Below are 27,953 nucleotides of genomic sequence, written 5' to 3' on the forward strand. Positions count from 1 at the left end.
AAGACTCCCTAGGGCTGCAAGTAACTTCTTCAGCTACTTGTAATGGCTGGTGATATTAAAGGGGTACTCCGACAAAAATCTTTTTCTTTCAAATCACTTTCAGAAAGTTATATATATTTGTGATTTACTTCTATTTTAAAATTTCCAGTCAGCTGCTGTATGTTCTGCAGGAAGTGGTGTATTCTTTCCAGTATGACACAGTGCTCTCTGCTGCCACCTCTGTCCATATCAGTGCAGCTTTGCATGATGGGTATGTAGCCCACCCTTGTGCCCTGTAGGCCTGCTAACAGATGTAATACATACATATCTGCTGGGTGAAATTGACGGAAAGACGTGCGCTTCTCAGTAGATCCACAGCCAACATGGGGGACGTTTTAGGTCTGACAGTCGTAGTGATTCTGACACTGATTCTCAGCCTATACGATACACCAGGCTGATAACACCTACAGTGTGAGCAGCCTAGCAATGGGCACATGGTTATCATTGGTCTGTCTTCTTAGGATTAAATCCTGGATGGTTACGGTCAGCAAAGTGGAGAAATTGTGAAATATTATAATTCATGTTTCAGACAGATGCTGATAGGTCAGGAGACACATGGGACCTCTCATATATCTGTCTGTGCTTCCAGAACATAGAATGCTGCTATTCTCTGGAGTAAAGAGACGTTCTCGAGCTTTCCGAGTGCACCAAGCTAGCATGCCTCCTTGCCCCCGCTCCCATCTTCCGCCCTGCTTGCTTGCCAGATGCTGGCTGGGTCCTGAGCCGTGATGGGAGGGAAGAGGTGATATAACTTGGTGCCTTTCTAGACCTCTCTAACTCTACACTGGATAATAAAAGCTTTTTCTATGTCCTGAAAACACAGCTGGATGTATGAAAAGTCCCGTGCACCTCCTGATTTAAGGGCCCTATTCCATGGAGCGATAAGCGGCTGAATTGTGCTGATTATCGCTCCGTGTAATAGAGACATCAATTATCTGCTGATCCAGACCTAAAATCACACATGTTATAGCAATGTGCGGCCAACAGCTGATGATTGTGGTATAAAATAAAGTATTTACTGACCTTACCATGTTCCCCGGTGTCCTCAGGCCTCCCCGGTCTCTGCAGCTCTGCCTTCTCTGCACTGACAGGCCGCTTAACCAATCACTGGCTGAGACAGGACCGCAACCGGTGATTGGCTGAGGAACAGAAGGCGGAGCTGCAAAGACCGGGGAAGGCCCGAGGATGTCGGGAACGGGGTAAGGTGAGTAAATACTTTATTACTTTACACTAAAGGCGAGGGCTGCACAGACATCACTAATGATATAGATATATTACACATGCGTGCACAGCCATTGCTGGCCAATAGACCAGATTGGCTCTAGTTTACCCTTTATGATCGGCCGTGTAAGTTGTCAGGATGATCTGAATTGCAGCTATGTGGATTATAATGTGATAGACGGGATTTCAGGTGTTCTCTCCTCAGTCTTTAGGCTGTTGTGGATATCGGGGTGCATTTACCTATCTTGTAGATCAGGGAGGGGGAACCTGCGGCCCTCCAGCTGTTGCAAAACTACTATTCTTATCATGGCTGGACAACAATCAGGAATCAGATCCCCGTCCTGCCCATCGTGAGAGACGTAACTTCCATACCGTCACACCTTTCCTGATTCTCCTGACATTAAAAATTCTTTATTTGAGCTGTAGAGTAAAAATAATCAAACCTGCTGCAAACCACAATGGTGTCAGACGCGCCCCCCCTCCCCCCCACGTATAAAGAATTAGAGAGACATCCAGCCGGTGGCGTCTCCTCAGCACACTGGGGCATATAGCAGGAGAGATGCCGGGCTGAAACTGGGACATGTTCTAGTTTCCTGGGTAAGTCCTGCCTATGACTTCATCCACGGCCTGACAGACGGATGGCAATCAGATAGAAGCTGGTTGATGTGGGAGATGATGATGGCGGGCTCCGAGCTATGAGGGGGAGCACTGGTCTGCAGACCATTGCACTTGTGGATCTTCTTGCACAGGCTGCACCTTGGAAACCACATGTAAATATGGTCCAACATCACATCCATATGGTCCAAGTCCATGCAAGCCTCACGCTATATACAGAACTGCAGAATAAAGAATACTACAAAACTGTAATAAGAGGGTTCACATCACTACTATGTGGGTGATTATCATGTCTATATACTCTTATAGGTGTATGGATATGTATAAGTGCCAATGTCTGTGTAATACAGGGGGGTCTAGTGCTGGGGGCGGGCACACTCCTAGCTATATCATGTCTGTATACTCTGATAGGTGCATGGATATGTATAGTGTAAGCACCAATGTCTGTGTAGTGCTGGGGGGGGGCACACTCCTCGCTATATCATGTCTGTATACTCTGATAGGTGCATGGATATGTATAGTGTAAGCACCAATGTCTCTGTAGTGCTGGGGGGGGGCACACTCCTAGCTATACCATGTCTGTATACTCTGATAGGTGCATGGATATGTATAGTGTAAGCACCAATGTCTGTGTAGTGCTGGGGGGGCACACTCCTAACTATACCATGTCTGTATACTCTGATAGGTGCATGGATATGTATAGTGTAAGCACCAATGTCTGTGTAGTGCTGGGGGGGCACACTCCTCGCTATATCATGTCTGTATACTCTGATAGGTGCATGGATATGTATAGTGTAAGCACCAATGTCTCTGTAGTGCTGGCGGCGGCACACTCCTAGCTATATCATGTCTGTATACTCTGATAGGTGCATTGATATGTATAGTGTAAGCACCAATGTCTGTAATACAGGGGGGTCTAGTGCTGGGGGGCACACTCCTAGCTATATCATGTCTGTATACTCTGATAGGTGCATGGATATGTATAGTGTAAGCACCAATGTCTGTAATACAGGGGGGTCTAGTGCTGGGGGGCACACTCCTAGCTATATCATGTCTGTATACTCTGATAGGTGCATGGATATGTATAGTGTAAGCACCAATGTCTCTGTAGTGCTGGGGGGGGCACACTCCTAGCTATATCATGTCTGTATACTCTGATAGGTGCATGGATATGTATAGTGTAAGCACCAATGTGTGGGTGACTAATGTGATGCAGCGTCTCCCCCAAGAAGTTCCTGTAAAGTTGCATAACTAACCCTGAGATAAGTCTGCGGTAGATGAGGGGTCTGCACCCTGTGGTGCTTCAGCGGTTGCGGCACTCCCAGCAGGCCGTGACGGAGCCAGGACTGTAGTCATCACTATAGAAGACGGCTGTACTGGGGCTGGTAGTAGTCATCACACATTCATCTATAATCTCAGAAATGGCTGATTCCTAATTTCCAGGTCATGTATGGCCTCACCCTTTGGGGGGTTACATTGGTGATCTCAGGCAGAGCTCCGGTCCCTGCGCAGGACTTGGGCCTCTTTTTTTACTCTTCTATGAAGGCTCTGAAAAATGACGAGACTATTCAGGAGCAGATTATTCTGTCCTCTTCCTCCCGAAAGATTCCTACTAGATGCTCGTCCAAACCCGAATACCGGTGGATGAAGCCCTAGGAAGTCCTGGTGGATACAACCACAGGCCATAGGCTTCATTCATGTTTTTCAGGACTCTGGGGCTGCATCCAACTTGTTCAGCCACCGCTTACCAAATCCAACATGCTTTGGTTCGGATGAACCTGAGGGCAATTGAGGTTCGTTCATGTCTAATTTTTTCACGGAGAAGCAAAGTGTCCCGGAGAATTCCATCTCCATCTGCAGTTTACGGCGCTCCCTTTGGCACCTCCTCGGTGTCGTACCACCACCACCCTCACATAGGTTATATAGGCTGAGATTGTCCATACTCAGATGATTGGCTTCTCGAGGGGTCACCAAGAGATATTGGCTGGGTAATAGGAAACATCAGGTGTCCAACCTGCAACCACCCAAAGATTCCTGGGCGTTATCATAGACTCCAGAGAGGAGAGAGTGGGGAGAGCCGCAGAGTTCCTCAGGACTCTTGTGAAGATGTTGGAGGGGTTCTCTGGGTTTTATGGCACATTCCCCATTATAAGAGAGAGGTTGGAAGGACAATCCATTGGACACTCTGTCCATATCATGAAGGTTCAGGCTGGTCTATGTGTTCCCTCTAATTTCCATGTTACACAGGGTATTGATGAGACTCAGTCATGGCCAGGCCATGGTAGTTGCCCAGATCATGCGGAGAAGCAGAGGGCCCATTTGGAGACTTCCCCTAGGAAAGAACCTGGTGTCTCGGAGCTCTGAACAGATATAACCTGACAGTCTGTAGGAGAATCTAGAGGGCGATCGGAGGCTGAGAAAGCATGTGCAAGGATAAGACTTTGTTTTTCTAGGCTGAAGAACATGGAGGCGTCAGATCCACCTTTGTGTGCTGTATTACAGCGACCTGGATAAGGTACGTCCACTTTATGGGTCCATACTGCTGAGATGGTCACCTTCTTAAGGCCCTATAAAAGACGTCTGACAGATTATTGTACAGATTTCAGCCAAAACCAGGAATGGATTTGAAAAGAGGAGAAATCTCAGTCTTATCTTCATGACCTGGTCTCTGTTTATAGTCCGTTCCTGACTTTGGCTGAAAAAATCTGTCAGATAATCTTTGGTGTAATAGGGCCCAGGCTCAAGACTTCCTATGTAAAGGGAAAGAGGCGTAGAGCCGATCCAGAATAGGGTTTATCGATAGGGTTAGATTATGCTCTACTTCCTTGGACGTTGACTTGCCTATCGGCGATAACATCTTCTAAAAGCAGCAGAAAGCTTCAGGCCGTATGGGACTGTGACCCATCCCTGTCCAGGTACTACCAAGACATCTGACCATGTTTACCCCTTCATTGTGTTAGAGCTAATGTGTGTGAATACACCCTTAGGGTCCATTTACACAGAAAGATTATCTGACAGATTATCTGCCAAAAATTTTAAGCCAAAGCCAGAAACAGACTATAAACAGAGATTTCTCCTCTTTTCAAATCCATTCCTGGCTTTGGCTTCAAATCTTTGGCAGATAATCTGTCAGATAATCTTTCTGTGTAAATGGACCCTAAGGGTGTATTCACACACATTAGCGCTAACACAATGAAGGGCGGTAATACATGAATAATTACTGGAATGAAGTGATGCAGCGCTGCAATGAGATGCTCACTATGCGCATTGTCATTGTGTTCCCGCATGTGTGACCACGGCCTTAGGGTAGCTTCTCACATGTTGCATTAACACTATAAAGAAGGGATGGACGGCAATGAACTGATCCATTACTCCAAAGAAGTGTTACTGCATGTATGAACACGGCCTCATAGTAATTAGCCGACTAATCAGCAGCTGCTTGTTGACTGATCCGTCTGGAGAACGCTGACAGCCCCCCCTCTCCCCGTGTTATAGCGGATGTGCACCTATGCCACCTAACATCTCCAGCCATCGTTCATGCAGCCACACGACTGGTTATACCCTGGAGACGAGCACCGATCAGGCTGTAAACCAACCCTAAGGAGGTGGACGACTGAAGCTGCCACAGAGTCCTTTGTTCCCTTACCCCTCCCCCTTTGTTCCCCTACCCCTCCCCCTTTGTTCCCTTACCCCTCCCCCTTTGTTCCCCTCCCCCTCCCCCTTTGTTCCCTTACCCCTCCCCCTTTGTTCCCTTACCCCTCCCCCTTTGTTCCCTTACCCCTCCCCCTTTGTTCCCTTACCCCTTCCCCCTTTGTTCCCTTACCCCTCCCCCTTTGTTCCCCTCCCCCTCCCCCTTTGTTCCCTTACCCCTCCCCCTTTGTTCCCTTACCCCTCCCCCTTTGTTCCCTTACCCCTCCCCCTTTGTTCCCCTACCCCTCCCCCTTTGTTCCCTTACTCGTCGACCTTTGTTCCCTTACCCCTCCCCCTTTGTTCCCCTCCCCCTTTGTTCCCTTACCCCTCCCCCTTTGTTCCCCTACCCCTCCCCCTTTGTTCCCCTACCCCTCCCCCTTTGTTCCCCTACCCCTCCCCCTTTGTTCCCTTACCCCTCCCCCTTTGTTCCCTTACCCCTCCCCCTTTGTTCCCCTACCCCCTCCCCCTTTGTTCCCTTACTCGTCGACCTTTGTTCCCTTACCCCTCCCCCTTTGTTCCCTTACCCCTCCCCCTTTGTTCCAGTCCATTCCTCCCATCTGGTCTCCACGTCCTGGACAGGGAGGACTGTGATCTCTCAGATCGCCATCGCTCCTCTATGCAGCCTTGGTGCTCGGGCTTCACAATACTCGGCTTCCAGGAAGTCTATGGTGGCTCCCACTAGGGTCACCTCGGGCCAATATCTGGTCACTGTTAGGATGTAGAGGAAGCAATGATTTCTACCATTAATCTGCGTTCCCTGTACTATAGGCCGTCTCCAGAGCCATCACTATCCCTGTCCTGCAGTCAGCTGTCAGCAAATTACAGAGATATATGATTTTTTCAGATGAATAGAGGAGGACGTATAAGGCAGCGGCCGGAGCACTGGGTTCCATGACTCCATGATGGCCGCCAGCGATAATAGTCGGTGTCCCAGTTAACAATGGATAGTGAAATACTCTGCAGACTAAAGCCTCTATTCCACGGGCCGACAGTGAGGAGCAAACGAGCACTGTCAGCTCCACTCGATGCCACCACTATTACACATGGCGGCAGTGAGTAGGGAGGTGTGGGGGGGCGCCCAGGTGATCGCTGATTGTCCGTGCAGCCCATAGAGGATAGTGGCGGTCTGCAGCCTCCTATTCTGCAGCAGATCGCTGCTATTACAGTCGTTTGTCTTTCAACATGTCGGTTAAAGTGAAGGGTGTGGTTTCATGTAAAGGGGCGTGGTTTAAACAGAAGGGGTGTGGTTTCATGTAAAGGGGTGAGGCTTTGTGTAACGGGGTGTGGTTTATAGTTAAGGGGTGTGGTTTAAAGTGAAGGGGTGAGGCTTTGTGTAAAGGGGTGTGGTTTAAAGTGAAGGGGTGAGGCTTTGTGTAAAGGGGAGTGGTTTAAAGTGAAGGGTGTGCTTTCATGTTAAGGGGCGTGGTTTAAAGTAAAGTGTGGTTTTATGTAAAAGGGTAAGGCTTTGCTTAAAGGGGGTGTGGTTTAATGTGAAGGGTGTAGTTTATGGTGAACGGTGTGGGTTAAAGTAAAGGGGTGTGGTTAAATTCGACATTTGTGCAAAGATTAGGACATTAGGACAAAAATTTGTCAACCAATACCAATGTATGGGAATCTGCTGGGCTATTATGTATGGGGATGTATGGGGATCTGCTGGGATATTATGTATAGGGATGTATGGGAATCTGCTGGGCTATTATGTATGGGGATGTATGGGGATCTGCTGGGCTATTATGTATGGGGATGTATGGGGATCTGCTGGGCTATTATGTATGGGGATGTATGGGGATCTGCTGGGATATTATGTATGGGGATGAATGGGGATCTGCTGGGATATTATGTATGGGGATGTATGGGGATCTGCTGGGATATTATGTATGGGGATCTGCTGAGATATGTATGGGGATCTGCTGGTATATGATGTATGGGGATCTGCTGGAATATTATGTATGGGGATGTATGGGGATCTGCTGGCATATTATGTACGAGGATGTATGGGGATCTGCTGGGATATTATGTATGGGGATCTGCTGGGATATTATGTATAGGGATCTGCTGAGATATTATGTATGGGGATGTATGGGGATCTGCTGGGATATTATGTATGGGGATATGCTGGGCTATTATGTATGGGGATGTATGGGGATCTGCTGGGCTATTATGTATGGGGATCTGCTGGGCTATTATGTATGGGGATCTGCTGGGATATTATGTATGGGGATCTGCTGGGATATTATGTATGGGGATGTATGGGGATCTGCTGGGCTATTATGTATGGGGATCTGCTGGGCTATTATGTATGGGGATGTATGGGGATCTGCTGGGCTATTATGTATGGGGATGTATGGGGATCTGCTGGGATATTATGTATGGGGATCTGCTGGGATATTTTGTATGAGGATGTATGGGGATCTGCTGGTATATGATGTATGGGGATCTGCTGGGATATTATGTATGGGGATGTATGGGGATCTGCTGGCATATTATGTATGAGGATGTATGGGGATCTGCTGGGATATTATGTATGGGGATGTATGGGGATCTGCTGGGATATTATGTATGGGGATCTGCTGGGATATTATGTATGGGGATCTGCTGGCATATTATGTATGAGGATGTATGGGGATCTGCTGGGATATTATGTACGGGGATGTATGGGGATCTGCTGGGCTATTATGTATGGGGATCTGCTGGGCTATTATGTATGGGGATCTGCTAGGATATTATGTACGGGGATGTATGGGGATCTGCTGGGATATTATGTACGGGGATGTATGGGGATCTGCTGGGATATTATGTATGGGGATCTGCTGGGATATTACTTATGTATTAGGTGTTTGTATGTTATGTGATTGCTTGGGACATCCAGTGACTACCTTACACTGCTCACTATACAGTATGACACACCCGACCCGGTTCTCATTATATGCGTTTTATGCCGAATTGTCATGAATTTCAGCCTGGAATGCATTGTCTATGGAGGGGTCTGTGTCTGTGTGTGTTTGTCCCCATGGAGGGGTGTGTGTGTCTGTCTATGGAGAGGTCTGTGTGTGTCTGTCTGTCTATGGAGAGGTCTGTGTCTGTGTGTGTCTGTCTGTCTATGGAGAGGTCTGTGTCTGTGTGTGTCTGTCTGTCTATGGAGAGGTCTGTGTCTGTCTGTCTGTCTGTCTATGGAGAGGTGTGTGTGTGTGTGTGTGTGTGTGTGTGTGTGTGTGTGTGTGTGTGTGTGTGTGTGTGTGGTGGTGGTGGTGGTGGTGGTGGTGGGGGGGGGGGGTTGTTACTGTTTTATGTCTTTGTCCATTCTGGAAGTTGCCTGAATAAAGTTTTCATAATTTTACAGGAAATGTTGGAGTTCTGCTGCTTCCTGTACATCCTGGCTCCGCCCCACAGTGTACATGCTGCATTCTGGTGTATAATGCCATACAGTGACTGGTACCTCTGCCGCTTGTTTAAGCTGTGCCAGTGCCCATAGTAGTCATATAAAGCCCAAAGGGATGATGCCAGACAGTGCCCAACCAAAGGGATGATCCCAGACAGTGCCCAACCAAAGGGATGATGCCTGTGTCCAACCAAAGGGACAGTGCCAGACAGTGCCCAACCAAAGGGACGATGCCAGACAGTGCCCAACCAAAGGGATGATGCCAGACAGTGCCCAACCAAGGGCACAATGCCAGACAGTGCCCAACCAAAGGCACAATGCCAGACAGTGCCCAACCAAGGGATGATGCCAGACAGTGCCAAAAAGGAATGTCAGTCAGTGCCCAACAAAAGAGATGATGCCATACAGTGCCCAACCAAAGAGGATGTTATACAGTGCCTAACCAAAGGGATGATGCCAGTGCCCAAAGGGATGATGCCATACAGTGCCCAACCAAAGGGATGATGCCATGCAGTACCCAAACAATGAGGGGATATCATACAGTGCCAAACCAAAGGGATGATGCCAGTGCCCAAAGGGATGATGCCATACAGTGCCCAACCAAAGGGATGATGCCAGACAATGTCCAACCAAAGAGATGATGCCAGACAGTGCCCAAAAAGAAGATGCCAGTGTCCAAAGGGATGATGCCATACAGTGCCCAACTAAAGAGAGGATGTCATACAGTGCCCAACCAAAGGGTTGATGCCAGACAGTGCCCAACCAAAGGGACGATGGCAGACAGTGCCCAACCAAAGGGACAATGACAGACAGTGCCCAACCAAAGGGACAATGACAGACAGTGCCCAACCAAAGGGACAATGACAGACAGTGCCCAACCAAAGGGACAATGCCAGACAGTGCCCAACCAAAGGGATGATGCCAGTGTTAGGATCCGGACAGCAGGACAAGACAAGACAGTGAGCCCTAAGCTCAGCCCCGCCCACTGTCCTCTACCTACTTGCCACAATCCGCCCTAAGATGGCGGCGAGCAACTTGGCGGCGGTCCCTGCACTGGCTAGGTGGGACACAAAGACAAGACAAACAGACAGACAGACAAACACAATGAAGAATAGTCAACAGTCCGGGTCACAACAATCGGGCAGCAAAAGTACAAAATCAATATCCAATAAACGTAGTCAAAGTCCAGGCAATATGGTCAAGGGCCGGCGGCAAGCAAGGGAGGTCAAGGAATAAGGCAAAGATCAGAATAGCAAATACACAGAAGATACAAGCAGGCAGAGACTAAGTCAATAACCAGCAATGATATCCCAGACTGAGGAGGTTATATAGGAGGCCGGGGTTCTGATCCAGAACATCATTGGACCATCCCCCTGATCTCCAAGCACAGACACCTGAGAACAAAACAGATCCACTGGCAGGATGACCTGTCAGTCACAGCAGAACCAAAACACAGATTAACCCAGACATGGCCAGACAGAACTCAGCAGGTGAAGTCGGGTGTGTCTCTCAAGGTGAGCAAATAAACCAGTGTTCACACCCTACAAAACAAAACACAGAAACAGAATGCAAGAAAATCAGCGCCTTCTCGGCCGCACAGCACGAGCCGAGGGACGCATGACGCTCCGCAAAGATACAGTCCTGACAGCCAGACAGTGCCCGACCAAAGAGATGATGCCAGACAGTGCCCAACCAAAGAGATGATGCCAGACAGTGCCCGACCAAAGAGATGATGCCAGACAGTGCCCAACCAAAGAGATGATGCCAGACAGTGCCCGACCAAAGAGATGATGCCAGACAGTGCCCAACCAAAGAGATGATGCCAGACAGTGCCCAACCAAAGAGATGATGCCAGACAGTGCCCGACCAAAGAGATGATGCCAGACAGTGCCCGACCAAAGAGATGATGCCAGACAGTGCCCAACCAAAGAGATGATGCCAGACAGTGCCAAACCAAAGGGATGATGCCAGGCAGTGCCCAACCAAAGGGATGATGCCATACAGTGTCCAACCAAAGAGATGATGCCAGACAGTGCCCAACCAAGGGATGATGCCAGACAGTGCCCAACCAAGGGATGATGCCAGACAGTGTCCAACCAAAGAGATGATGCCATACAGTGCCCAACCAAGGGATGATGCCAGACAGTGCCAAAAAGAAATGTCAGGCAGTGCCCAACAAAAGAGATGATGCCATACAGTGCCCAACTGAAAGGATGATTCCAGACAGTGCCCAAACAAAGAGAGGATGTTATACAGTGCCTAACAAAAGGGATGATGCCATGCAGTACCTAAAGAATGAGAGGATATCATACAGTGCCAAACCAAAGGGATGATGCCAGTGTCCAAAGGGATGATGCCATACAGTGCCCAACCAAAGGGATGATGCCAGACAATGTCCAACCAAAGAGATGATGCCAGACAGTGCCCAAAAAGAAGATGCCAGTGTCCAAAGGGATGATGCCATACAGTGCCCAACCAAAGAGAGGATGTCATACAGTGCCCAACCAAAGGGATTATGCCAGACAGTGCCCAACCAAAGGGATGATGCCATGCAATGCCCAACCAAGGAAAGAATGCCATAAAGTGCCCAACCAAGGAGAGGATGTCATACAGTGCCCAACCAAAGGGATGATGGCATACAGTGCCCAAAGAGGGGGGGGGGGCAGGTCAGTACTCAGGAAAAGAACGCGTTGAGCGCACAAACCTGGTTACAATTAAGAAAAAGGACCGTGTCTGTGGCATCCCCGCGCCGTACCTGATGGTCCATTCACTTTAATGACCCCTATCAGAGGGTATCTAGATACAGGTTTTCTCTGTACATCAAACTGAACTGGCATTGCCTATCGGTAGGTTCAGAGTCTTGCAGTTGTTGGAGCGTGTATATCTATATCTCTCTCTATATATTTGGTGTTGGATCCGGCAAGACCCGTCGCTGGTGAGGGGTGTCGGAGACGGCTTAGACCATAATGGCGCGGCTGGCATTGGAGCCGGGTAATCTGTGATAGAGGCCACCAGTTCTGGCCAAAGCCTCGCATCCCTGGTAAAGACGTTATCAGAGATGCCAGCATGACGTCCGATGTGACCGGAGGCATACAGGACTATGGGAGGTGACTGGGGCAGGTAGGCATGCTGGGAGTTGTAGTTTTGTACTAGCTGGAGAGCCGGAGGTTGGGGACTGTTGCCCTATGCCGTTGGACTTCACTAGATGTAGATGGGGCTCCTCAGGATCCATGGATGTGGAGTCATTGGGACTTGTTGGCGAGCCGGAATCCCTGGACCTGAGGAAACCTACAAGAAGCCATGACCTGACTTACTGGAAATAGAAGCTTTCTTGACAGCCGAAAACAACTGACTCATAACCAAGATGGCGGCTGGTATGTAAGATCACAAGAAGAGCTGCAGCAGCTGCACAAAGAACCAAACATGACCAATGGTTCTCCATATTGGAATATTCCATATGGGGCTCCAGGCCTAAGCCTTGGCCATAGTCTACCTGGCTGACTAGTGGTGGTTGAGTTGTTGTTGGTTGGACCCCCCCAGTGGCCCCTGGGCAGCAGAGGGGCCCGTGGGCAGCAGGAGTCAGGGCCCCAGGCAGTCCCTGTCAGAGCTGCATGCTGTACGGAGCAGGAACAGGGGCCCTGAGCCTGCCATCCCCACCCTGACCGCTTGGCTGCAGCACTGAGCACCCAGCACCATGTGACCAACTCCAGCATCAAGTCCCGGCCGCGGAGGGATTCGCTGTAGAGAAGAGGGGAAAAAAACACCTCACACAGCTCATCCCCGCCGTGATTTCAGTGCATTCTCCTTGTATCCCTCCGTCAGAGTGCGGCGCCCCCTACAGGAGAGACACCCAGGAGAGCTGCCGCCGCTGCTGACGCCGTCTCCCGCCGCCACCAGGACAAAGAGCCCCGCGCGCCAGCACCGGGGCTGAGAGAGCCGCCAGCCCGGGCCTCCCCTCCGCCGGGCCCTTCGTGTTTTCCCGGGCTCGGCTCGCCCCCCGCCGGACAATGAGTCCCCCCACATGCTAATGAGACGTTGACGCCACATCCGATCTTTCTCGGACGCCATTTTGGCCAGGGCAGGATCGGAGCCGCCGTGTATTGTCTGGAGGAGGACCCGGCCCGGCTCCCGCCTCATCCTCCTCCTCACAGCATCTCCCGCCACCGGCCACGGGCCCCCGGAGCTGCCCGCACCCTGACTGCCACAGGTAGGTGAGGGGCCCCCGGGCAGGGACAGCCAGAGCTCCCTCCCTCCCGCCACCGGAGCCGGGGCCCCACGGGGCCACACCGCCACGGGGGCCGCACATAGGTATACAGGGCCGGGATACACGGGGGCCACACCACCACCACGGGGGCCACACATAGATATACAGGACCGGGATACACGGGGGCCACACATAGATATACAGTGCTGGGATACACGGGGGCCACACACACACATAGATATACAGGGGCCACACATAGATATACAGGGGCCACACATAGATATACAGGGCCTGGATACACGGGGGCCGCACATAGATATACAGGGCCGGGATACACGGGGGCCACACTACCACCACGGGGGCCACACATAGGTATACAGTGCTGGGATACACGGGGGCCACACCACCACCACGGGGGCCACACATAGGTATACAGGGCCGGGATACACGGGGGCCACACATAGATATACAGTGCCTGGATACACGGGGGCCACACCACCACCACGGGGGCCACACATAGATATACAGGACCGGGATACACGGGGGCCACACATAGATATACAGTGCTGGGATACACGGGGGCCACACCACCACCACGGGGGCCACACATAGGTATACAGGACCGGGATACACGGGGGCCACACATAGATATACAGTGCCTGGATACACGGGGGCCACATATAGATAAACAGTGCCGGGATACACGGGGGCCACACATAGATATACAGTGCCGGGATACACGGGGGCCGCACATAGATATACAGTGCCGGGATACACGGGGGCCGCACATAGATAAACAGTGCCGGGATACACGGGGGCCACACATAGATATACAGTGCCGGGATACACGGGGGCCACACCACCACCACGGGGGCCACACATAGATATACAGTGCCTGGATACACGGGGGCCACACCACCACCACGGGGGCCACACATAGATATACAGTGCCTGGATACACGGGGGCCACACATAGATATACAGGGCCGGGATACACGGGGGCCACACCACCACCACGGGGGCCGCACTACCACCACGGGGGCCACACATAGATATACAGTGCCGGGATACACGGGGGCCACACATAGATATACAGTGCCGGGATACACGGGGGCCACACATAGATATACAGTGCCGGGATACACGGGGGCCACACATAGATATACAGTGCCTGGATACACGGGGGCCACACCACCACCACGGGGGCCACACATAGATATACAGGGCCGGGATACACAGGGGCCACACATAGATATACAGTGCCTGGATACACGGGGGCCACACATAGATATACACCACCACCACGGGGGCCACACCACCACCACGGGGGCCACACCACCACCACGGGGGCCACACATAGATATACAGTGCCGGGATACACGGGGGCCACACATAGATATACAGTGCCGGGATACACGGGGGCCACACATAGATATACAGTGCCGGGATACATGGGGGCCACACATAGATATACAGGGCCGGGATACACGGGGGCCACACATAGATATACAGGGGCCACACATAGATATACAGTGCCGGGATACATGGGGGCCACACATAGATATACAGTGCCGGGATACATGGGGGCCACACATAGATATACAGGGGCCACACATAGATATACAGGGGCCACACATAGATATACAGGGGCCACACATAGATATACAGGGGCCACACATAGATATACAGGGGCCACACATAGATATACAGTGCCTGGATACACGGGGGCCACACCGCCACGGGGGCCGCACATAGATATACAGTGCCTGGATACACGGGGGCCACACACACACACACACACACACACACACACACACACACACACACACACACATAGATATACAGTGCCGGGATACACGGGGGCCACACCACCACCACGGGGGCCACACATAGATATACAGTGTCTGGATACACGGGGGCCACACATAGATATACAGTGCCTGGATACACGGGGGCCACACATAGGTATACAGGGCCGGGATACACGGGGGCCACACACACACACACACACACACATAGATATACAGGGCCGGGATACACGGGGGCCACACACACACACATAGATATACAGTGCCTGGATACACGGGGGCCACACATAGATATACAGTGCCTGGATACACGGGGGCCACACACACACATAGATATACAGGGCCTGGATACACGGGGGCCACACACACACATAGATATACAGGGCCGGGATACACGGGGGCCACACACACATAGATATACAGGGCCGGGATACACGGGGGCCACGATACACGGGGGCCACACACACACACATAGATATACAGTACCGGGATACACGGGGGCCACACCACCACCACGGGGGCCACACATAGATATACAGTGCCGGCATACACATTGCCCGCTTACATGGGGGCCCCACCACTACGAGGGACGGTCACCTCACACAGGGGCCACACGCATATATACAGTGCAGGTATACACAGGGGCCCCACATACACAGGGGCCGGTCACCTCACACAGATACAGTGACGGCATATAGGGGCCACAGTCACCTCACAGAGCCATGCCCCAACCATGGGGGACAGTGACCTCACAGGGGCCACACATATATATATACAGTGCCTGCTTACATAGGGGCCCCACATATACAGGGGACAGTTACCTCATATACAGCACCACGGGTCCCATATACACAGGGGCCCCTACATACATGTATAAGGGGACAGTCATCGCACAGGGGCCCCTACATACATGTATAAGGGGACAGTCATCGCACAGGGGCCCCTACATACATGTATAAGGGGACAGTCATCGCACAGGGGCCCCTACATACATGTATAAGGGGACAGTCATCGCACAGGGGCCCCTACATACATGTATAAGGGGACAGTCATCGCACAGGGGCCCCTACATACATGTATAAGGGGACAGTCATCGCACAGGGGCCCCTACATACATGTATAAGGGGACAGTCATCGCACAGGGGCCCCTACATACATGTATAAGGGGACAGTCATCGCACAGGGGCCCCTACATACATGTATAAGGGGACAGTCATCGCACAGGGGCCCCTACATACATGTATAAGGGGACAGTCATCGCACAGGGGCCCCTACATACATGTATAAGGGGACAGTCATCGCACAGGGGCCCCTACATACATGTATAAGGGGACAGTGGCAGCGTGCACAGGGGCCCCTACATACATGTATAAGGGGACAGTGGCAGCGTGCACAGGGGCCCCTACATACATGTATAAGGGGACAGTGGCAGCGTGCACAGGGGCCCCTACATACATGTATAAGGGGACAGTGGCAGCGTGCACAGGGGCCCCTACATACATGTATAAGGGGACAGTGGCAGCGTGCACAGGGGCCCCTACATACATGTATAAGGGGACAGTGGCAGCGTGCACAGGGGCCCCTACATACATGTATAAGGGGACAGTGGCAGCGTGCACAGGGGCCCCTACATACATGTATAAGGGGACAGTGGCAGCGTGCACAGGGGCCCCTACATACATGTATAAGGGGACAGTGGCAGCGTGCACAGGGGCCCCGTATACAGTGGCAGCGTGCACAGGGGACCCCATATACATATACGGTGCCCACGCTGGCCTCTTATATACCATGCATTACAGGGACCTCCCCCTTACATCTATGAGGTTATCTGACAGGATGTGGCCTCTGTATATTGGGGCAGTATGCTGTAGCCCCCCTCCCTCTGTATATTGGGGCAGTATGCTGTAGCCCCCCTCCCTCTGTATATTGGGGCAGTATGCTGTAGCCCCCCTCCCTCTGTATATTGGGGCAGTATGCTGTAGCCCCCCTCCCTCTGTATATTGGGGCAGTATGCTGTAGCCCCCCTCCCTCTGTATATTGGGGCAGTATGCTGTAGCCCCCCTCCCTCTGTATATTGGGGCAGTATGCTGTAGCCCCCCTCCCTCTGTATATTGGGGCAGTATGCTGTAGCCCCCCTCCCTCTGTATATTGGGGCAGTATGCTGTAGCCCCCCAGTGTTCTATATGGACTCTACCTGTATATGATTGGGCCCATATATACATGTTTGTACTACTCCAGAACGCTATACAGCTAGGGGGTGTATGCTGTATATAGGGGGAGGGGCTTATACTGTATATAGGGGAGATGGTATAGACTGTATATGGGGGGAGGGGCTTATACTGTATATAGGGACAGAGGGTGTATACTGTGTATAGCTGGGGTGTATGCTGTATATAGGGGAGATGGTATATACTGTATATAGGGACAGAGGGTGTATACTGTGTATAGCTGGGGTGTATGCTGTATATAAGGGAGGTGATATATACTGTATATAGGGGGAGGGGCTTATACTGTGTATAGGGGAGATGGTATATACTGTATATAGGGGCAGAGGGTGTATACTGTATATAGGGACAGGGGGTGTATACTGTGTATAGGGACAGAGGGTGTATACTGTATATAGGGGAGGTGGTGTATACTGTATATAGGGACAGAGGGTGTATACTGTATATAGGGGAGGTGGTATATACTGTATATAGGGACAGAGGGTGTATACTGTATATAGGGGCAGAGGGTGTATACTGTATATAGGGGCAGAGGGTGTATACTGTATATAGGGGCAGAGGGTGTATACTGTATATAGGGGCAGAGGGTGTATACTGTGTATAGGGACAGAGGGTGTATACTGTGTATAGGGACAGAGGGTGTATACTGTGTATAGGGACAGAGGGTGTATACTGTGTATAGGGACAGAGGGTGTATACTGTGTATAGGGGCAGAGGGTGTATACTGTGTATAGGGACAGAGGGTGTATACTGTGTATAGGGGCAGAGGGTGTATACTGTGTATAGGGGCAGAGGGTGTATACTGTGTATAGGGACAGAGGGTGTATACTGTGTATAGGGGCAGAGGGTGTATATACTGTGTATAGGGGCAGAGGGTGTATATACTGTGTATAGGGGCAGAGGGTGTATATACTGTGTATAGGGGCAGAGGGTGTATACTGTGTATAGGGGCAGAGGGTGTATACTGTGTATAGGGGCAGAGGGTGTATACTGTGTATAGGGGCAGAGGGTGTATACTGTGTATAGGGACAGGGGGTGTATACTGTGTATAGGGACAGGGGGTGTATACTGTGTATAGGGACAGGGGGTGTATACTGTATATAGGGACAGGGGGTGTATACTGTATATAGGGACAGGGGGTGTATACTGTATATAGGGACAGGGGGTGTATACTGTATATAGGGACAGGGGGTGTATACTGTATATAGGGACAGGGGGTGTATACTGTATATAGGGACAGGGGGTGTATACTGTATATAGGGACAGGGGGTGTATACTGTATATAGGGACAGGGGGTGTATACTGTATATAGGGACAGGGGGTGTATACTGTATATAGGGACAGGGGGTGTATACTGTATATAGGGACAGGGGGTGTATACTGTATATAGGGACAGGGGGTGTATACTGTATATAGGGACAGGGGGTGTATACTGTATATAGGGACAGGGGGTGTATACTGTATATAGGGACAGGGGGTGTATACTGTATATAGGGACAGGGGGTGTATACTGTATATAGGGACAGGGGGTGTATACTGTATATAGGGACAGGGGGTGTATACTGTATATAGGGACAGGGGGTGTATACTGTATATAGGGACAGGGGGTGTATACTGTATATAGGGACAGGGGGTGTATACTGTATATAGGGACAGGGGGTGTATACTGTATATAGGGACAGGGGGTGTATACTGTATATAGGGACAGGGGGTGTATACTGTATATAGGGACAGGGGGTGTATACTGTATATAGGGACAGGGGGTGTATACTGTATATAGGGACAGGGGGTGTATACTGTATATAGGGACAGGGGGTGTATACTGTATATAGGGACAGGGGGTGTATACTGTATATAGGGACAGGGGGTGTATACTGTATATAGGGACAGGGGGTGTATACTGTATATAGGGGCGGTGGTGTATACTGTATATAGGGGCGGTGGTGTATACTGTATATAGGGACAGAGGGTGTATATACTGTATATAGGGACAGAGGGTGTATATACTGTGTATAGGGGCAGAGGGTGTATATTTTGTGTATAGGGGCAGAGGGTGTATATACTGTGTATAGGGGCAGAGGGTGTATATACTGTGTATAGGGGCAGAGGGTGTATATACTGTGTATAGGGGCAGAGGGTGTATATACTGTGTATAGGGGCAGAGGGTGTATATACTGTGTATAGGGGCAGAGGGTGTATACTGTATATAGGGACAGGGGGTGTATACTGTATATAGGGGCAGAGGGTATATACTGTATATAGGGGCAGAGGGTATATACTGTATATAGGGGAGGTGGTATATACTGTATATAGGGACGGAGGGTGTATACTGTATATAGGGGAGGTGGTATATACTGTATATAGGGACGGAGGGTGTATACTGTATATAGGGACGGAGGGTATATACTGTGCTTGCCGGCCGCTGATCGCTGTCATCGTGTCACATTGTTGTCATGTAAATTGCCGCACACGTGTGACCTGTAGCAGAGCCGGTTATCACCTGGCTGGGGGCTGTCCGTGGGAGCAATGCGGCTGTGGGCAGGGAAGGGGTTAATGCCGGGGGGCGGGCTCTCCCTGCTGTAAAAAGGCGCGCTCCGTGCTGTAGCCATGCGGCCGCCGCACTTCCTGCACTGTGTGTACTGCGCCGAACAAAGGCCCGAGCCGCGATCCCTGCCCCGGAGCCCCGCCATCTGCGGGCCACAAGCCGCGCAGCCTCCTCCCAGCATGCACCGCAGCCCCGAGCCATGGCGCCCACAGGCCTGAAGGGGGCGCAGTCTGTGCGCTGGGTCAGGCTGAGAGTGTGGGGGAGGGGGAGAGCAGGAACTGCAGCACAGCGCCGCCTACCAGGCAGCCGAGACTGCGGAGATGGTGACTCACAGCGGCCTCCCCGGCCTCTGCTCCTCTACACAGTGCTGTGCTAGATCTGCTCCTCTACCCAGTGCTGTGCTAGATCTGCTCCTCTACCCAGTGCTGTGCTAGATCTGCTCCTCTACCCAGTGCTCTGCTAGATCTGCTCCTCTACCCAGTGCTGCGCTAGATCTGCTCCTCTACCCAGTGCTGTGCTAGATCTGCTCCTCTACCCAGTGCTCTGCTAGATCTGCTCCTCTACCCAGTGCTGCGCTAGATCTGCTCCTCTACCCAGTGCTCTGCTAGATCTGCTCCTCTACCCAGTGCTCTGCTAGATCTGCTCCTCTACCCAGTGCTGTACTAGATCTGCCCCTCTACCCAGTGCTGTACTAGATCTGCTCCTCTACCCAGTGCTGTGCTAGATCTGCTCCTCTACCCAGTGCTGTGCTAGATCTGCTCCTCTACCCAGTGCTGTGCTAGATCTGCCCCTCTACCCAGTGCTGTGCTAGATCTGCCCCTCTACCCAGTGCTGTGCTAGATCTGCTCCTCTACCCAGTGCTGTACTAGATCTGCCCCTCTACCCAGTGCTGTACTAGATCTGCTCCTCTACCCAGTGCTGTGCTAGATCTGCTCCTCTACCCAGTGCTGTGCTAGATCTGCTCCTCTACCCAGTGCTGTGCTAGATCTGCTCCTCTACCCAGTGCTGTGCTAGATCTGCTCCTCTACCCAGTGCTGTGCTAGATCTGCTCCTCTACCCAGTGCTGTGCTAGATCTGCTCCTCTACCCAGTGCTGTGCCCAGTGCTGTGCTAGATCTGCTCCTCTACCCAGTGCTGTGCTAGATCTGCTCCTTTACCCAGTGCTGTGCTAGATCTGCTCCTCTACCCAGTGCTGTGCCCAGTGCTGTGCTAGATCTGCTCCTCTACCCAGTGCTGTGCCCAGTGCTGTGCTAGATCTGCTCCTCTACCCAGTGCTGTGCCCAGTGCTGTGCTAGATCTGCTCCTCTACCCAGTGCTGTGCCCAGTGCTGTGCTAGATCTGCTCCTCTACCCAGTGCTGTGCTAGATCTGCCCCTCTACCCAGTGCTGTGCTAGATCTGCCCCTCTACCCAGTGCTGTGCTAGATCTGCCCCTCTACCCAGTGCTGTGCTAGATCTGCCCCTCTACCCAGTGCTGTGCTAGATCTGCCCCTCTACCCAGTGCTGTGCTAGATCTGCCCCTCTACCCAGTGCTGTGCTAGATCTGCTCCTCTACCCAGTGCTGTGCTAGATCTGCCCCTCTACCCAGTGCTGTGCTAGATCTGCCCCTCTACCCAGTGCTGTGCTAGATCTGCCCCTCTACCCAGTGCTGTGCCCAGTGCTCTGCCCCTCTGCCCAGTGCTGCGCTAGTGACGCCCCACCGGCGGATGCCTCTACCACTGACTCCTAATGTCTGACACTGTGCTCTGCTCTTCTAGGAGGACTCGCTGGATGCATGGATGTTTTCTGCCCTGGCCCCGCGTTCTATGAAGATACCCCCTACACTACTGGCATCGGCCCTACTTTACCTTTTTGATCTAATTTTGAGAAACAAAAGGTTTGTCCTTGTTCCTTGCATTAAACCTTCCTGTATATTTTTGAAGATTAACTTAAGTGGTATCCACCATATATGAGGGCGCTGTGCAGAAGATTCAGCAAAGCTTTGTCCATGACTTACGTTCCTGTAGTTTATATACTTCTAGTTTTCTCTTCACCAGTGTTTGCAGCCAGTGCTTTTCCAGGTTTTGGCTAATGAGGATTGTAGTTTTGCACCAGTTGGTGACCATAGCTCTGGTATGAGCGTTTAACCCTTGCATGTGCAAACAACCCCTGTGCAGTGCCTGTTGGGACTTTGGTACAAGTATTTGTTGTGTACTGTGGGGCGAGATCTTGCATTCTTCTTTGGATGTTGGGTGTTATGATCTTTGGTATCCGATGTAATGAACTTGTATTCAAAGTCTTCAGCGTTTCTTGGTCCAGAAACCCTGAGGAAGAGGCGTTACTCCTGAGACAGCATCCTCATGCTGGCACCAAGGCTGCCAGATGGAGCGCTTTGTTTAGCAGGGTTCCCTGGGTTTTTGGCATGGTGTCTGACAATTCACCAGACAATAGTGCAGCATGAGGTGGTATTTTGGACCTCACCTGGGAAGTAGACTCCAGTGTGAACCTAGTCTTATTGGTAATTGTAGCCACACACATTATATTAGTGTTTGACTCCTGTTTGCCGTCTAGTTTCCACACTTTGTCCAGATTACTAATTTTCTTTGTGTAATTTTTCTGCATTTTTTTTTGTTTGACACTTTTGAGCAGAAAGCTGTCACTTCGGTCCGGTTTGTGTCACAACTATGCGATCATTATTTAGGAGAATGAATCTTGTAGTTTCAGCAATCCTGGTGGTGGGAAATGCTTGTCCTTGGTCTATGTGACGACTGGCAGCTCCCAGGGCCTCGATTTTATTTTGCTAGAATAATGTGACTTCCCTTGGAGAAGGTGAAGACGATTGATTTGATCCTTGAAGATTGATCACCACCGTAAGGTGAATATTCACACCATGCGGCCTTACACAGATTTTGGCACGTATTCTGCCCTTATACAGCAGTCCCTTTATAATTTTGCTCAGTAGTTTTTATGGTGCGTCTTTTTCTGACAATGGTTTGGTTCCACATAGAAAATACGTCTATTTCCCAGGATGCTGATCGCTTGGGGCTAGTCTGCCTGCAAAATCTCTGGCATTTATCCCCTAGGCGACCCCTGGCGTACCTGTACATCCAGTGCCGCCTATGGATGTTCAGAGCGGGGCCCTGGGTGCTGCATGTAACCAGGGACCCTGTCCGGTCGCCGTGCCCGCTAATAAGGTAATCGGATGCAGCCTTCCCTGGTTGTCCCGGAGGAGCGATTCACACGTCTGGCTCGGGACGGGGTCTGCGCCGTAATCGCGCTGATCCCAGCTCGGCACTCGGTCTGCGCCGTAATGGCACTGATCCCGCATCGGCACTCGGTTGCTTCCAGCTGCAGCAGCCAGAAGCAATCGAGTGCCTGTCTCCTTGATCTATGCTTTATATCTATACAGCATAGATCTCAATGAGAAATCAGAGTGCATATACTAGAAGTCCCTCAGGGGGCCTTCTAGTGTATGTGTAAAAAAAAAATAATTAATTAATTAATAATTAAAAAAAAAAAAAACCTCCCCTAATAAAAGTGTGAATCATCCCCCATTTACCATGTTATGAATAAATAAACAAACATGTTTGGTATCGCCGCACGTGTAATCGCCCGCATTATTAATCACATTCCTGATCTCGCATGGTAAACGGCGCAAGCGCAAAAAAATCCCAAAGTGCAAAATTGTGCATCAAATCCAGAAAAATCGTAATGAAAAGTGATCAAAAAGTCGCATATGCGCAATCAAGGTATCGATAGAAAGAACACATCATGGCGCAAAAAATTACCCCTCATGCAGCCCCATAGACCAAAGGATAAAAGCGCTATAAGCCTGGGAATAGAGCGATTTTAAGGAACATATATTTGTTAACTATGATTTAAATTTTTTACCGGCCATCAGATACAAGAAAAGTTATGTTATATATCGTTGTAATCGTAACGACTTGAGGAACATATATAACAAGTCAGTTTTACCCCAGGGCGAATGGCGTAAAAAAAAATACCCTCCAACTAAGATGTTTTTGGGGTTTTTTTTGTTTTTTTTTTTACAATTTCATCACGTCTTAAATTTTTACCTGCTTTTTCAGTGTACTTTATGAAAAAATTCAGCCTGTCATTGCAAAGTACAATTAGTGGCGCAAAAAATAAGGGCTCATGTGGGTTTCTATGTGAAAAATTGCAAGTGCTATGTATGGCCTTTTAAGCACAAGGAGGAAAAAACGAAAACGCAGACAGAAATTACAGAAAAATCTGTCATTATCACCAGGCCGGTCCACATGTGCTCAGGGGAAGTAGTGCCGCGGTCCGTTTATTGAACCGTGGTCCGGTACGGCGCCATTCTATTCACGGGTCCCGGGCCGGAGCTGAAGCACTGGAGGTGGGCCGAATCCCCCGCCTCTGTATGACGCGGCTCCATTGATTCTCATGAAGCTGTGTCATTGAGGGGAGGGAATTCCCTCCCACTGGGTGCGGGCCAGCCCGCCTCCTGTGCTTCAGCTCCGGCCCGAACCCGTGGATACAACAGCGCTGTACACAGGAACCGGGCTGCGGTTCAAAAAACGGACCGCGGCATCGGCTTCCCTGTGACGGCGCTGATCTATCCCTGGGTCAGATTAGAGGATGTACCTGATGGTACATCCTTTTTTATGTTTATCACAAAGATATCTTTTGTGCTGCAAGGTTTCTTAAAGGGGTTTTGTAATGTAAAAAAGAACTAAAATTTTGTTTTTTGTTTATCATCGACGGTAAGGACCCTATTACTGAGCCCATATACTGCCCTATAATCGGGCAGCGTACTGATATCTGTGCAGCCCTTGTAAACGAAACAAAAAAAAAAATGAACTCCTACGTACCTCTCAGCGCTCCCTGACGTTCTGCTAGCTTCGGCTCGCTAATGGCGCTGTGTGAAGTCACGGGCCTCTCAGCCAATCACTGGGACAGTGCCAGGAGCGGGCCAAACGTCAGGGAGCGTGGAGAAGTATGTAGGAGTTTATTTACACAGTCATCAGCCGTCAATCGTGCATAGTTATTACACTTAGCTATAACATGTAGCGATGCGTGCCAGATGATTTTAGTTTTAAACCTAAAGAAACGATTAGCTGATGATCGTTCTCTGACAGGGAGCGCCAATTGGTCGAAATGACCTGATAACAGCAGTTTATCGATCTGTGCAATAGGGTCCTAACACTAAGATCTTGGAATCTCTTGATTTAAATCTTCTTGCTCATTGTTACACTTGGGACATACATTGACATAGTTGCTGGTACTGTGGGATTTGCACGTTCACGAATGCGGACTACCAATCAGCCTGTGTAAAATGGCCATGCATCAGCTGACAAGAGAACATACATTCGTCAGCTGATCACTATTTTTTTTTTCCTCCCCAGTCATTTTAATCATTGATAGCTGATCAGGTAACATGGTGTGAAGACTCAGCTATCGTTTGTGCAGCCCGGCCCTGTAAGGGCTTAGCAAACCAGCTGTAATGTCGCTGCTCAGTGCGACAATTCTTTAGGCCACATAACAGGGCCCTGAATGTTGGCTGAATCCATAGCGATTGTTGATTATCTACTGGCTGGTGGGGTTCTACGAACACAGATGTTAGGGGTGGGGTAGAAGGGTCAGGCAAGGGTTCGATTTCTGCATGACCAATCCTTTGTTCCCGCAAGAGATAAGCTACAGCCAGCAGAATCCTACAGCTGCTTATTCCCCTCCCCCACTGAGAAAACATGTATGCTCAGCCTGGCCAAGCATGCATATGTATGGGGGAGCTGTGGAGAACTGCTGTCTGCCAGACAAAGGGCAGCTAGTATGTGCAGCCTTGGTTAAAGCCTTCCTTACATTGAAGCCAGTGGCATTGGATGCCTTTCCATGCGCCACTGCAATTTGCACATTTTCCACTGAATGGCACTTACTGGATAGTGTGAACACTGTGACCAAGAGGCTTTACAGGGGATTTCCACCTCCAGTTACAAGGCAGGAAGTAACCTTTATGGGGTGTTGTACGCAGGAGTCTGCTCTGATTTCCAGAACAAAGGATCTTTGGCAATACCCACGTCCAGGCCCCCCTTGGTGATGTCTGCAGGTTACTTTTATCGTCACCTCTCACCAGATTTGTTGTATTGCCTTAGCAGTATTTTAGAATGCTATTCCATCCTGTGCATCTCCAGTCGTTGCAACACCCATCATATGTAGACACCAGAAGGCCGTTGGGACCGATGGCGACGGCAACTGTTTGCTAAGGGTTTAACTACAGCCGGGATTCCCCTTTAATGGCACAAATGTTTGTAGTATTGTATGTTAAAAATCTTGTTTGCTTCCCTGCGCTGGGGTCTGTTCCTATTTTATATTTTTTTGCCCCTTGTGCTGGTGGATGTAATTTTTGTGCTCAGGGTTGGTATATGAAGGTGCCGTTCTTAGGTTACCCATGGCTGGAGCAGGATACATCTATCCCCATAAGACTCTCTTCATATACCAGTGGTTCTGATCTATGAGTTGAGCACATTTATTGGGCAGATCTTGCCTTTACATCGGTGAGCGGTCCCTGCTTTTTGACCTCTTCTCCTCCTTTATCAATATGTCAATATGTTCCATATTTGAGGATTTAATTTTTTTTTTTTTTTTTTGCGGAGCATCTGTGTTCTTGTGACTTGTTGGCTGCTGATTTTCCGAATCCAGTGTAATACTCAGCTGTACCCATGTTTTCCCGGCACTTTCCAGGTTATCCCCAGACGGTATCCTCCCTCTGCACAAGCACTATCAGCCTGAGGGAGCGCAGATCCATTTTGCTTCGCTCATCTCTATCTACGTTTCTGGTTATCCCATTCTAATAGGGAAAAATAGGTAAATAGGTCCCAGTCTCCGAACCCCTGAGTACATGGTGGATCTTGTATTCAGGGATTTGTTTTTGAATTGATTACTTTTATAGTGGTTGTCTGGTGAAACATGTGGACTAGGCATGCTGCTGTGAGGATAGAACAAACATGTATACTTACCTGTTCTCATGTCGCCCAGTCTTGGCCACTTTTCTCCTTCTCATAGTTTCCGCTAATTTTGACAGGAGATAACCGCTTGGTGTAGACAGCTTAGATCTTTCTTTTGTGGAATCTGTATGGAAGGTAATGCTTTGATTTTCACTGAACTTTACTGTGGAAACCTCCTTTTTATTTTGTTACTGACCATCCATTCTATTCATATTGCATTTAAGCTTGTTTGTTTGCACTGCCGTGTCATGTGATTGTGCGGCAATGCACCTCGGGTAAGTGAATAGGGTTGCGTTGTGGCTCTCAGGCTGTGACTGCAACATAGACAATTATATTGGAACCACTTGTGGTATACAGCACAACTATGTTCACCTACGGTACATGTCTTGTGGTGCTTTGTGATTTCAGCGCTCCAGTCGGGAGTGGATTCTGCCTGTCCCATATACATACAGATGGGTGTCTGCCTGCCCCATATATATATATATATATATATATATATATATAATTACACATACATACATACATACAGATGGGGGGGGGGGGGACACTCCAATATGTATATTCAGACAGTGCACCCCCTGGAACATCAAGACATAAACAAGCATGACTGTTGGGAGGCTGCACAAAACAGCCTCACAAGCTGCTGTTGCTTCACTAAAGCCCGTATTCCACGGGTCGTTGGAGGAGCAAACGAGCGCTGTCAGCGCTCGTTTGCTCCTCGTTCGCCGCTCGCTGCCGCTGCTATTCAACGCGGCTGCAGCAAGCTGGTGAGTGCGGGAGGGGGCGGCGGGGGGCTGCCCGGGGGATCGCTAGATCGTCCGGGCAGCCCATAGGATATAGCAGCATCTGCTGCCGATGCTCCTATTCAACGGAGCGACGGCAGCAGATCGCTGCTATATCAGTCGCTTGTTTTTCAACATGTTGAAAAACAAGCGACTGCAACGATCAGCCGACATGAACGATGCCGGCTGATCGTTGCACTCTATTCCACGGAACGATTATCGTCCGTAGCAGTTGATATCGTCCGAAAACGAACGATAATCGTTCCGTGGAATAGGGCTATAAGATACACCCTTCCGTGGTGCACATAATGTAGTGATGGTAAGGGGAGAATTCACACACAACATTGTGTGCAATACAGCTCAGAGAGAGTAAATAGAGCAGGGGCACTCACCCAGTATTCTCTTCTGTCTTTATTGAAGTATCAAACACATAAAATTTGTGCCGATCAGCACACAGGTGAGGAAGGACAAACACAAAAAGGCTTT

The 27,953-nt window shown here is 50.1% G+C and overlaps 1 protein-coding gene across 2 annotated transcripts in view; it reads left to right on the forward strand.

The window, feature by feature from the left end:
• The first annotated feature begins 12,666 nt into the window (after nt 1-12,666).
• The window catches only part of ADNP (activity dependent neuroprotector homeobox), a 30,946-nt gene continuing 15,659 nt past the window's right edge, over nt 12,667-27,953 (forward strand). The window contains exons 1-2 of one of the 2 annotated variants that reach the window (XM_069952451.1): nt 12,667-13,151; nt 21,481-21,599. The gene's annotated coding sequence lies outside the window, so the exon portion shown is untranslated. The remainder of the gene's footprint in view (nt 13,152-21,480; nt 21,600-27,953) is intronic. The other variant, XM_069952452.1, reaches the window with a different exon arrangement.

The sequence above is a fragment of the Dendropsophus ebraccatus genome, chromosome 14, assembly GCF_027789765.1.
Source record: "Dendropsophus ebraccatus isolate aDenEbr1 chromosome 14, aDenEbr1.pat, whole genome shotgun sequence".
Classification (NCBI taxonomy): domain Eukaryota; kingdom Metazoa; phylum Chordata; class Amphibia; order Anura; family Hylidae; genus Dendropsophus; species Dendropsophus ebraccatus.